Source organism: Peromyscus leucopus, chromosome 23 (genome assembly GCF_004664715.2).
Source record: "Peromyscus leucopus breed LL Stock chromosome 23, UCI_PerLeu_2.1, whole genome shotgun sequence".
NCBI classification, from domain to species: Eukaryota; Metazoa; Chordata; class Mammalia; order Rodentia; family Cricetidae; genus Peromyscus; species Peromyscus leucopus.
Window position 1 is genome coordinate 1,018,638 of NC_051082.1, and position 12,854 is coordinate 1,031,491.

General features: G+C 45.6%; 1 pseudogene; it reads left to right on the top strand.

Annotated features, from left to right (window-relative positions):
- The window catches only part of LOC114682910, a 33,052-nt pseudogene extending 20,198 nt beyond the window's left edge, over window positions 1–12,854 (top strand).

Consider the following 12,854-nt stretch of genomic DNA (forward strand, 5'->3'; position numbering starts at 1 on the left):
CAGTTCCAGGTAACAAATCAGTAATAGTAGCAACACTATAATCAGCACTAGCTGCTGCTTTTACAGCCTTGCTGTGAGCCCAATTCTGCTGGCAGCATTTCCCTTGAATGGACTTAGTATCCTTCCTAATGCTCCACGGGTTACAGTGGGTTCCTGCTTCTCTGTTGAAATGTCCTTTAAGGAAATGACTGGCCTCACTGAACGCCTGCACTCTGCCATGCTCTTTACGGGCATCAGTAGTTTTGCTATGTGGATGGACTCAAACCCGGGGTCTTGTACATGGTAGGCAAGTGCCCTACATTCTCAACCTCGATTAGTAAGTACTATTATTATTCTTTGAGATGGAGTTCATGTCGCCCACTTTGGTGTTAAATTCTTTGTGCTGCTCAGGATCTCTTTGAACTCTTGATGTGCCAGCCTTTGCTTCCTGAGTGCTGGGGTTTAGATATGCACCACCAGTTATGTCTTATTTTGACATCAATTATCGTAGTAGTGGGATTAAAGGTGTGGGCCACCCATCCTGCTCGAATTAGACGTTTTAAAGTTCCCAAAGAAGTCACCAGAGCCTACTCTGTTCCACCTTTTTCTCTTTTCCAACTGGGGCATCTGATGGTGGATGAGGTTTATTAGCGGGTTAATTTGTTACAAGATTTCTTTTTTATTATTTCCAAGTGTGTGGGTGTGAACATGTGACTTCCAGTGCTCAGAGAGGTCAGAAGTAAGTGGGCTTTGGTTCCCTGGAGTTACAGGCACTTGCGAGTTAGACATGGGTGCTGGGAAGTGAATTTTGTGTGGTGTGTAAGAGCGGTGAGTGAATGAGGACAGGGCCGCTCCAAGGTGTGGTTGAGGAGAAGGGTTTTATTGTAGATAAGAGGAAGAGCACAGCCAGAGGCATCGGGAAGAGTCCAGAGCAGGGAGAGAAAGTAGAATGAACCAGGCCAGGAGAGAAGGGAGAGATGAAGAGGAGAGAGGGCCAGGAGAACCAAGAGAGCACATCACCCAAAAGGCAGGGTTACATAGGAAAGAAGCTGGGGGAAGGGAAGCCCATGAGCTGGAGAAGTTTAGGGTGGGGGTGTGCTGAGAAGAGCTGAGAGGAGCCATGGGTACTGAGTGAGCCCGGAGGCCATCCCAGGCTTTGGTATGCTAATAGACACCAGTTAGCCATTTGTCCTGAGTTTCTTTTGGACAGGACAAACAGTACATACACACTGTTAACAACTGAGCTGTTTCTCCAGCCCTCAAGAGGATTCTTATTTATTTATATTTTGAGACAGGGTATCACATATCCACGGCCAGCCTGGGGCTTGCTATGTAGCCCAAACACGCTGGCCTTGAACTCTCTGAGATCTGCCTGAGTGCTGGGATGAAAGGCGTACCCCATCACGCCCAGCCAAGCTCATTCATTTTAAAAGTTCTGTGAAGGAGTTCCAGGCCGGGCCTCTCCCATGTGGGCAAGGGCTCATTGACTCACACCCCTCCCCCTCCCCCATTTTGCTGGGCTAGAGGAGTTTATTTCATTTGTGCTGAGCCTCCACGAATGAAGGTCCCACTTGTTTGTGTTTCAGGATGGAAGGAGGAGAGCTGTTTGACAGGGTGGTGGGGAACAAACGCCTGAAGGAAGCAACCTGCAAGCTGTATTTCTACCAGATGCTTTTAGCCGTGCAGGTGAGAGGAGCCCTCTGGTGTTAGGCCAGGACCCAGGGACTGAGGGTTGAAATTCAAGAGGTTCTGTGTTGTTGTTCTCTCTAGGTAGATAAAGTAAGTAAATAAATAAATAAATTAAATAAAATCTCTGCCCCCATGACTCAGATGATCAAGCTTCTGCTTTGAGTGTGAGAGGCTACAGTAAGGAAGGAACTAAGGAAATGAATACACCACCAGACCTGGTGGTGCAGCCTGGTATCCCAGCTACGTGGGAGTTAAGGCAGGCATCTAGAGTTCAAAGCCAGCTCAGCAATGTAGAGAGAGCTTGTTTCAAAATCAAAATGGAAGGTACTTTAGAGGTAGAGTGCCTAGCATTTTCGAAGCCCCAGGTTTCATCCCCTCGTATCACAGAAAAACAGAATCCACACAACCCCGTCTGTGCCTTTGACTTGGAGGGTTTTCTGGAGTGGCATTGATTTTTGCACCTACCCGATCCTTGTGGGCCATGTCTTGGGTGTAAAGGTGGGATTGAAAGCAAGCTGACCAGTTGGGATGATTGAGACAGATAATTTGTTCTTCTGTGGTTCAATAATACGAAATGCAGCACACCGATGATGTGCAGGTGCCGGCATGTGCTCACACTCTGTCCCAGGTTTGTGGTGGTAATTACCTCCCAAGGTTTGGTAGGTTAGTCAGTGTCTCTCTCCCTCCTTCCTCCCCTCCTTGCCTCTGACTTTCCTCTCTCCTTTCTCTCCTCTGCTGACAGGGTCTTTCTCTGTGGCCCTAGCTGTCCTAGAATCTATGTAGAGAAGATTTGGCCTTGACTCAGAGATCTGCCTCTCTTTGCCTTCCGAGTGCAGAGGTTAAAAGCGTGCACCACCATACCAAAGTTTGTTCTCTTGAAAGCCATCCATTGAAGGAATAGCGTGGAGTGGGCGATGGTGGCACACGCCTTTAATCCCAGCACTTGGAGGCAGAGCAGGTGGATCTCTGTGAGTTCCAGGACAGCCAGGACTGTTATACAGAGAAACCCTCTGTGGGGAAGGGAGTGGTAGCCGTATTTGGAACAGTTATTGTACTGAGTGAGGCCTGAGGGGATTTTCCTAGCTTTGCTTATCTGAGCTTATCTTCTTAATGTTTCAACAGATCCATGCCCAGTCAAAGTTTTGGATGAGAATTTTTTTTAGAGGAGTGGCCCAGCAGTTAAGTGCAGTACTAGTTTTGCAGCGGACTGGAGCATGGTTCACAACACTGTAACTCCAACTCCAGGTGTTGATACCCTTGTCTAAATGAGCAGCACTCACATGCACATAAAACTCCCGCATACATAATTAAAAATAAAAGAAACATTATAAAAAAAATATTTCTTTTCCCTCAATCCTAGATCCCAATCACAACCTTCCTCACTTATATTTTCCTTTCTTTTCACAGTGCTGGGATAGAACAAGGGCCCTGTGTATCAACCTACACACACACACACACACACACACACACACACACACACACACACACACACACACACACACGACCCATATCCGTAGCCCACAAGTCATCTGTAAGGTTTTTTTTTTTTGAGGTAGGGTTTCATGTAGCATAGGCTAACCTTAACTTCGCTCTGTAGTCCAGCCTAGCTTTGAACTCCTGATCTTTTGCCTTCACCTCCCAAGTGCTTAGATTACAGGCACACACCACCCTGCTTGGCTTCACAGTTCATTTTTTAATGATCTGTGAGTTTGAAGCCAGCCTGGTCTAGAGAGTGAGTTCCAGAACAAACAAGGCTACACAGAGAAACCTTGTCTAAAGATTTTTCTGTAACATGAATTTCTAAGTGCTCAGCCCTGGTCCAGCTCTGTCTTTGAGGAGTTAGGTGTTGGTAACTGTCCTCACATGTGTGTGGAATAAACCAGTGTTTCCTGCCTCTCTCCTTTACAGTACTTCACGAAAATGGATTATACACAGGGACTTAAAGCCAAGAATGTTCTTTTGTCATCTCAAGAAGAGGACTGCCTTATCAAGGTGAACACTCCCACCGTCTCTGCTGCACCGCTGTGATTTCTGTCCAAACTGTCGTACATAAAAACAGAGGACTATCCAAAGGTTGGGAATCTGTACTTCCCATACTTAACAGCTATTGCTGAGGTCTAACGAGCACTTTCCTGAGCTCCGGGGTATACAAGCCACTCTGTGTGCAGAGGAGAAAGGGAAGGACCATTGATCATGGATCCTGCCTTTCTTCTCAGCCTAGCCTCACTCGAGAATCTCCGGTTACAATTACAAGACAAAAACCAACATGAAAACCCAAAACATAAAACTCGAGGATGACAACAGTGCATCTGCCCCCACCCCCAAGCTTTCCAGATGTTCCATTGTGTAGTCAAATTATATTATATGTATTAAGAGTCCTAGTGTGTTTGTGGCAGGGTTCTGCAGTTTTTGTAAGGTTATAATGATGATAGGTAAATTGGAAAAACCTTGGTTCTCAGGTTCCTAGCCCAGGATTTTCTTTTAACCAAAATAAATGCTTGCCAGACATGAAATTGTACATTTGGGTTAATGGAGGTGTCTGTGTAATAGGTATTCCAGTTTCCATGTCTCTTAGGAATGGTTGACTATGATTATGTTTAGATATCATTTGTTTATTTGTAATTTTAGATCACTGATTTTGGACAGTCCAAGATTCTGGGGAGACCTCTCTGATGAGAACTTTATGTGTACGCTACCTACCTGGCTCTGAGGTCCTTGTCTCCAATGGGACTGCTGGTACAGCCGTGCTGTGGACTGCTGGAGCTTAGGAGTTATTCTTTTCATCTGGTAGGAAAAATTTTCTTTGTTTTACAGTGTGGTTGAATGAGGTCAGATGAAACTGTACCTGTGTCTGGTAGAGAGCTTCTGTTTGATATAGGTCATTTTTAAATCATTGATTCAGGAAAAGTTGATTTTCTCAATGCTTAAGAAGAAACTGTGTATCCAAATGCCACTGAGAATGCCACTTGATTTTTTTTTTCCTTTCTTTCTCTACCAATGTTAAGCCTTAGTGGGTATCCACCTTTCTCTGAGCATAAGACTCAAGTGTCACTGAAGGATCAGATCACCAGTGGAAAATACAACTTATTCCTGAAGTCTGGAAGATGTTTCAGAGAAGGTATGGATACAGAAGGGTTACAGATGCATCTTTACTGAAATGTGGTGTTCTGTTGGTGGAGTTTCTTCTCAGACTCAGTGTTGTTCTCTCGTCTGTTTTGTCCGTTGCTTTGTACCTTTTGAAAGAAGAGGACATTATTAAGAGCCTGGGCTTAAGTCCCAGGTCTGCTGTTGGTTAGTTTTGTGACCTTTGGCAAGTTATTTAACTTTTTTGAGTCTCTATTTTCTTTATTGTAAACGGTGATCAATAACTCTGACAATCAAGGTTTTGTGTGAGGTTTAATGTAATACACACAAGGTCTGCTACCCATTCCAGTGTGCAAAATAACTTTAATAACAAACATTCTTTGAGTAAGAAGAATGTAAAACTTCAATGTTGTCAGTTATCTGTATTTTTTTTTTTTTTTTTTGGTTTTTCGAGACAGGGTTTTCTCTGTGTAGCTTTGTGCTTTCCTGGAACTCACTCTGTAGACCGGGCTGGCCTTGAACTCATAGAGATCCGCCTGCCTCTGCCTCCGAGTGCTGGGATTAAAGCATGCACTACCACCGCCGGCTATCTGTATTTTTTAATTTATTAAATCTTGTTTTGTTTTTTTTTTTTTTTTTTTTCTTGGAGCTGAGGACCGAACCAGGACTTGTGCTTGCTAGGCAGCGCTCTACCGCTGAGCTAAATCCCCAATCCCTATGTTTTTTAATTTAAAAGTGCAACTTTGCAACTGCCAGGAGAAAAAGTAGATGAAAACCACGTGTCCAATAATATAACATAGGTGATTATGTTAAATATCAGGCTTCAAAGAAGAATATTGCTGCAGCCGCAAGACAGCCTTTGGTTGTTGCTGGCCTGTGGGTTGAGCTTTATTCTGACATCCCAGAAGGAACCCCTCTCTGGTCTCTCACCGGCAAGCAATGGGATGCAGAATTTGTGGTCCATTCTGAGTATCTCAGAGCTGGGTAGAAGTTTAGTTTTAATTAGCTTGAACTCGAGTCCAGCGGCAAGACAGGGAGCAAGGAGCCAAAAGGTGTGATGTCCAGCAGGAGAGATGGGATACGTCCTTGTTCCCAAGGTCCCTATCCTCTGCATTCAGAGAGGGCGACCTAGAGGCTCTGTCACCAAATCAGCTGGATTCATGCTGCTCTCCTTCAGGCTGGTGGCCTGTAGTTCTGGCATGGTTTAGAAATGCAGGTGGAATGTATCCATTCTTTCATTATGATTTCTCCAATTCTCTTGCTGCCTTAGCTCTGGACCTTGTCAAGAAACTGTTGTTGTGGATCCAAAGACTAGGTTTACCACTGAGGAAGCCTTGAGTCATCCCTGGCTACAGGTGGGTGTATGAGGTAATGCATGTTTGCCTAAAATTCAGGGAGCCTGAACTGCGTGAGGTTGGGCTAAGGGTCACACACTGTCTCCGTGTTGTTGGGTTCATTTACGTAAGGATATATGTGTGTGTGTAGTTGTTTTCAATCAGGATGCACATACATGTGGAGGAGGAGAGAGGGAGGAGTAGAGGGGGAGGATGGGAGGAGGAGGATGAATGAGTATGTGTTCATGTTTTTTTTTTTTTAATTTTTATTGTTTAATATTTTATTGCTGTCAGCTCTTTCCATGCAACTCCGTAGCTCCTGGATGAACAAGCTCACTTCATGTCGGTTCTGATTCCATTTGGCTGCCCGACATTGCCGTGTGGCTGTGTAACCCTCTGCGAGCTTGGTCTTCCTCAGTGCCCAGCTGTCTCCTTTTTCTGCTCTCCTCTACCAAGTGGAGTGGCTGGGCTATGGTCCAGCCGTTTTTTTCACCTTCCATCAAGAAAACTGGGCAGGTCCAGGAAGCAGTCTCCCTGAGGAACCCAGTCACTTCCTGAGCCAGGTGGTTGTGTTTGAAAGGGTCCCCACTCTTGTTCTGGTGAGCAAGCGTGCCTCGGTGCGGGCTGTCACCTGCACCCTTTCAGTTTGCATGATGTCTGTGTTCACACGTCCCTGTTGATGTCAGATTTTTGTGCCAAGCTCATTCAAAGCTGCTGCCAGAGTAAGAGCGTCTGTGACTTGGGGAGATTAATTGTTGGCTCGGAATTAATCAACCCGAGTACCCAGCAGCTTTTCGGGTAGATGTGTGATTCTGCTGTTCCGCTTGGCCACACTTTCTGTGAACTTCTTATGGTCTCAGTTTCCTCGGCCTGGTGACGTCACTAGGTGGCTGGAGCTCTTTCATCTGTGATTCTCTGTTTTGGGAACACCTGGGAAAATCAAGCTTCCCGATACTCTTCCGGGACTCCGGAAGATTGTCCACTTTCTCTCCAGCAACCCTCCAACACCTAAGTTTTGGCCAGACCAGCTCAGGTTGAGAACAAGTCGGAAGGAGGGTTGCTGGCCTGGGCCATGGCTTACCAGGTCCAGCACCAAGCCTGAGGACCTGAGTTTGATCCCCAGTACCCACATGGAAGGAGAGAACTGACTCCTAAAAGTTGTCCTCGGACTCCACACACATGCACGCGAGATAAATAAACAAAAAATGCAATAAAATATTTTTTAAAGAAGGAGGAGGTGGGGTGGGAGACAGATATATGTGTTTTGGATATTGCCCTGGAAACATTCTCCTCCCAGAAGAAATGTGTCAGATGATTCAGTGTTTGCAAGACCACACAATCTGAAAGCAGCAAGGCCTTGGAGACAAGGAGTTTGGAAACAAAGGTATCTTTGCATGTGGGCTTTAACGCTGATGAAAAAAAGAAACCCACGCCTTGGCTCTTTTCACATGCCTTAATAGGGCAGCTTCTGGGATCCAAATGGAGGCAGACCACTGTGTTGGCTTTCTCTGTTAGCTTTGGAAAAAAAGCCTGCGGCTGGCCAGTTAGCCTAGCAACAGGGTTGTATTTGCCTGAGATGGATGAGTCAGTGTAGCCCATTTTGTTTGTACTTCTTGTCTCAAAAGAAAACTGTTATTCACAAGCAAGAAACGGTGAAGCTCAGCTCTGTCCCAGTCTCATGTGAAGACACTTCTCAGCCTTTTGCCTGAAGTAGCATCGTGGGCCCTGGATGAGGAGGGCGAGGGTACAAACGGCTATCTAAATGTCTGCTTATGATGATAAGCTTGGACTTGTGGAAAGGTCTCATGTTTGGGGACTATGAATCCTCTCTGCTTTGTCATTAGCTATATCCAGTGGGGGGATAGTCTTGACCCACTTTATTTCACTTTTTTAAAAAAGATTTATTTATTTATTATGTATGCAGTGTTCTGTCTGCACATATCCCTGCAGGCCAGAAGAGGGCACCAGATCTCATTACAGATGGCTGTGAGCCACCATGTGGTGCTGGGAATTGAACTCAGGACTTCTGAAAGAGTAGTCAGTGTTCTTAACCTCTGAGCCATCTCTCCAACTCTCTCTATTTCACTTTTAATAAAAATAGAAGAATCCTTCCTGCTTGCCTTAATATTTTTGGATGTAGACTTCTCACAGATTTACAGAAAAATCTTGTAACTTATGCTAATGTTGAGATTCATTTTCTTTTTTCTTTCTTTCTCTCTCTCTCTCTCTCTCTCTCTCTTTTTTTTTTTCCTTCGAGACAGGTTTCTCCGTGTAGTTTGGTGCCTGTCCTGGATTTCGCTCTGTAGATCAGGCTGGCCTCTAACTCACAGAGATCCGCCTGGCTCTGCCTCCTGAGTGCTGGGATTAAAGGCGTGCGCCACCATCGCCCAGCGGAGATTCATTTTCACTGTACTCTTGACTGATAGCTTGTGAATATGATGCACATAGCCTCGGGTCATTCTGGCCACACCAAACAATGTCTAGGAGAGGATATTTGTGTCAATTAGCTTTCTGTTACTGTAACACACTGAGTGAGAGAAGCCAGTTCATAAAGAGGAGAGGTTATTTTGGCTAAGTTTTGGGGGTTTGGTCCATGACTGATGTGAGAAGAGAGAGGCAGAAGCTCTGAGAGATGCCAGTGGATGAAGTGTTTGTTCACAAACATGAGGATCTGAGAGGTTGGGGTCCAGGCTCCCCTGTAGCTCAAAGTTAGCGCGACTGTACACAAGATGAACAACAGGAGACTCTTTCCTTAAACAAGATGGAAGGTGAGAATGAACATCCAGGGTTGTCTGTCATCTGACCTCCACATGCATGCTACATATGCCTACATGCCTGGGAAGACATGGTGAGATTTGTTTTAAGTGTGTGTGTGTGTGTGTGTGTGTGTGTGCGCGCGCGACATGTGAGTGCCCATGCCCAAGCTGTGCATACACACAAAGGTTTAAAAAGGAAGAGGATGAGGTCCAAAGTTTCCTTCTAGGGTATCTTCCAATAATATAACTTCTTCCAGTGGCGTCTGCCTCTCAAGGCGCCACATCCTCCAGCAACACTCTTGTTGGGGCCAAGCATTTAATACACAGGATTTAGGAGCACTTATCTAAAGCACAGGGGCATTCCATTGCGGATTTATTTGTTCTCGAATTCATTCCTTCAGAGCACAGGTAATGAGTTCATGTTTCAAACAGTGTCAGGCACCATGGTCTACAGAGCAGTGCAGTTCAGGTGGTCGTAGAGGCAGGTGCACTTCAGGGGTGATTCTGCAGTAGATCCTAAGACCATGGGATGTGTGTATGAGGTTGGTGCTGTCAAGACAGGTACTCCGAGAGCCACTCAGTAACTAGTAAGACAGGGATGCCAGCAGCTGCTGCTTCCTGTTAGTAGATAGAGAGGAACTCATTAGTCATCCTTTGGTCCTCGGAATTTCCACCTCCACAGAATTGCTCATGTTGGAAGCCTCTCCTCCTGGACGCCATGGTAGAGGTAGAAAACTGTGGTGGGAAAGTACACAGGGCTTTGAAATCTGGGTCTGTGTTCTCTGCACACTATTTCTGTTCTTGTTTGGTTTCTCCATTCCTGTGATAAACACTGACTAAGCCAATGTGGAGAGAGGTTTATTTCATTTTACACATCACAGTCAGTCACTGAGGGAGGTCAGGGCAGGAGCTCAAGGCAAGATCCTGAAGGCAGAGACTGTGGAGGGGTGCTGCTTACTGGCTTGCTCTCCAGGGCTTGCTAGCTTGCTTTCTTATACAACCCAGGACCACCTGCCTAGGGGTGTTTTTTTTTTCCCCCCTCCCATCTCAGTCATTAAGAAAGAAAATGCCCTACACATGTGCCCACTGGTTAATCTTATGGAGGCCATTCCCAACTGAGATTCCCCTCTTCCAAGATGACCCCAGTGTGTGTGATGTTGGCAAAGTCTAAACAGACCGGAACTCATTCCGTTGATCAGAATGGCTTCAGACACACAAAAATCCACCTGCCTGTTCCTCCTGCGTGCAGAGATAAAGGAATCCCAGGACCCAGGAAGAGGCAGGTGAAGGCAGATCTCTGTGACTCAAGGCCTTCCTGGTTTACATAGTGAGGCTGTGTGTGATGTGTGAGTGCAGTGCCTGAGGTGTAGAGAAGAGGGTTAGATCCTCTGGTATGGGAATTATAGGTGCTTGACCTGGGTGCTATGAACCAAACTCGGGTCTGCTCCAAGTGCAGTTCATACTCTTAACCTCTGAGCACCTCTCCAGCCTCCATCTGCAGTCCATCTTTTTATTGATAGATTCCGTTTTATGTCTCTGAAAATGAGGTGTGCCAGGCTGCTTCTCAGGGCTTCTGCATGCCAGTCCTTGAACCCTGCAGGATTTTACCTTGAGGGAGATGGGAGCAAATTATGCACATTGGGGAAGAGTTCCCTTTACGATGCCATCCTTGTTACACATCACATCATCCCTCATACACCCAGAATACCTGTAATGTTTGGTCCTGTTTATTACCATCTTTTCTCAGGAGATGTGGGCCTGAGGTTTTGTGGGCTTAAGGACTTTCCTAGGGTGCTGGGTTAGCTGTTCACATGTCATTGGCAATATTTGTGGCAGGAGGGGTGGGTTTGGTTCTGGGAGTACTCTGCGTTGTGGCCTCCTGACTCCTCAGGGGTTAGGGTTAGTTCTGAACCACAGCTAGGGGCCTGGCTGTCTGGTCACCTGAGAACCCATGACCCTTGAGTTTGTTTTAGCCAATGCTGACTGAGCACTGACTGTTCTGAGAAGCAGAAGTGAACAGTCATGGTCTCTTCATTAAGGAGATTTCAGCAAATGCATGAGGTTTGCCGTCAGGATGGTAGCCTTGGGCATTTACCTGTCACTCTAGGAGCTTGCTTCTCCTCATGTGCAGCCTATCTATGCCTTTGGATCTCTTCACAGGATGAATACATGAAGAAAAAATTTCAGGATCTACTCCTGGCTCAGGAAAAGAATTTGATGGCCCTGCCCCTGACTCCGCCCAGGTATTTTGATGACTGTACTGTATCCTAGAATTAAATTGCTGATGAGCAAGTCTGATGACTGACAATTCTGTGCGGTGGCAGGTGCTTAATGACAGGCTTGGTGACACACACATGTATTCTCAGCACTTAGGAAGGAGGCTGAGACCGGGCATTGAATCTCAACAGAGGCAGAAGGATTGGGAGTCACGGGCCAGCTTGGTCTACATAGTGTGACTCTACCCTACAAGTATAGTGCAGTAGATACTTATTTTCTCCTTGCTGGCCATTCTTGGGATTGAACCTGGGACTTATGCTGCTTAGGCACACCTTCCACCCTCCAGCCCGAGCCAGGGTTTCTATCTTGGTTTTGATGTGTTCCTGCAGCCTGGAAGATGTAATAATGCAGGATGTGTTGAACGAGTTGGAGCAATAGATGCAAAGCTTGTCAGTCAAAAGGTCTTTTGCTTGGCAAGATAGAATACCCTATTAGAGGCACAAATTTAAATTTTTGGAAAATGTAAAACTTGGGCAAATAGCCGGGCGGTGGTGGCGCACGCCTTTAATCCCAGCACTCGGGAGGCAGAGGCAGGCGATCTCTGTGAGTTCGAGGCCAGCCTGGTCTCCAAAGCGAGTTCCAGGAAAGGCGCAAAGCTACACAGAGAAACCCTGTCTCGAAAAACCAAAAAAAAAAAAAAAAAAAAAAAAAAAACTTGGGCAAATAGTCTATGATGGTTTTCTCTTTTAAAGTATTTTTTTTTTGTTGTTGTTAGTGAGTAAAATAATGAGTTTGGTTGTGGTGATTTCTTGATTGCAATTTTATTCTTTTAGAGTTCTTTGTACGTTTAAACTGGTATGCTTGTTTATTCCTGTCCTGTTTTGTTTTCCTCACTGTGCTTTCTTGGTTTTATAAATAGGAAAATAAACTATAGCATAAAAGATTGTTGTTTCCATAAAACAGAAAAACTTGAGACTGTGAGAGAGATTAGGAATCCTACACACTCTGTGCTGAGGGTTGAACCAGAACCTTAGTGCATGGTAAACACCTTTAACACTGAGCTATAGCTAGACAGTGTCAGAGACAGTGACCAAGAGAAGCTGTTGGTATTGCCTGTTGTCTCTATTTAGATGTTCTTCAGCTTATAGTGTGATCACATCCTGAGTAATTCACCTTAAGTTGGAGGCATTTTAAATAAGGAATTCCTTTAATAATTCAAACCCCTGTAGCACAATAGAATGTGTGAGCTCCCCTGGTACTCCCAACCCTGTGCTTGGCTGGGAGCTCTGGCTGCCTTAAGTCATGCCTCACCCAGAATTTTGCTAGACAGGGGAAAGATTGAATTTGCTTTTGTGTCACTGTAAGGCAAAACAAAACACAAACAAAGGAAAAACCAAGAACTGTACATACATACATTAGTGGTTAGAAATCACCAGGCAGAGTAGATACGCATCTTGATATCAGAGGTGTATTAGGATTCAGTCGTCATGACAACTAGTGATTCTTGGTCCTTACCATTTCCCGGGACATGCCCCCAGTTTACTGCTCTCAGGGTTTTGATAGAAGCCGTGCTTTTCTTTTGAACACTTCTCCTTTGCTTTATTTCCAGCCTTCTAGTCGAAAGCGGCCCCTGGAACGGGAAGTGGACGATGCTGAGAGCACAAAGCGCCTGGCTGTGTGTGATGCACTAGTTAGAACGTAAAAGAAATGCGCTTTCAGTTGGGCAGCGGTGGTGGCGCACGCCTTTAATCCAGCACTCGGGAGGCAGAGGCGGGTGGATCTCTGTGAGTTTGAT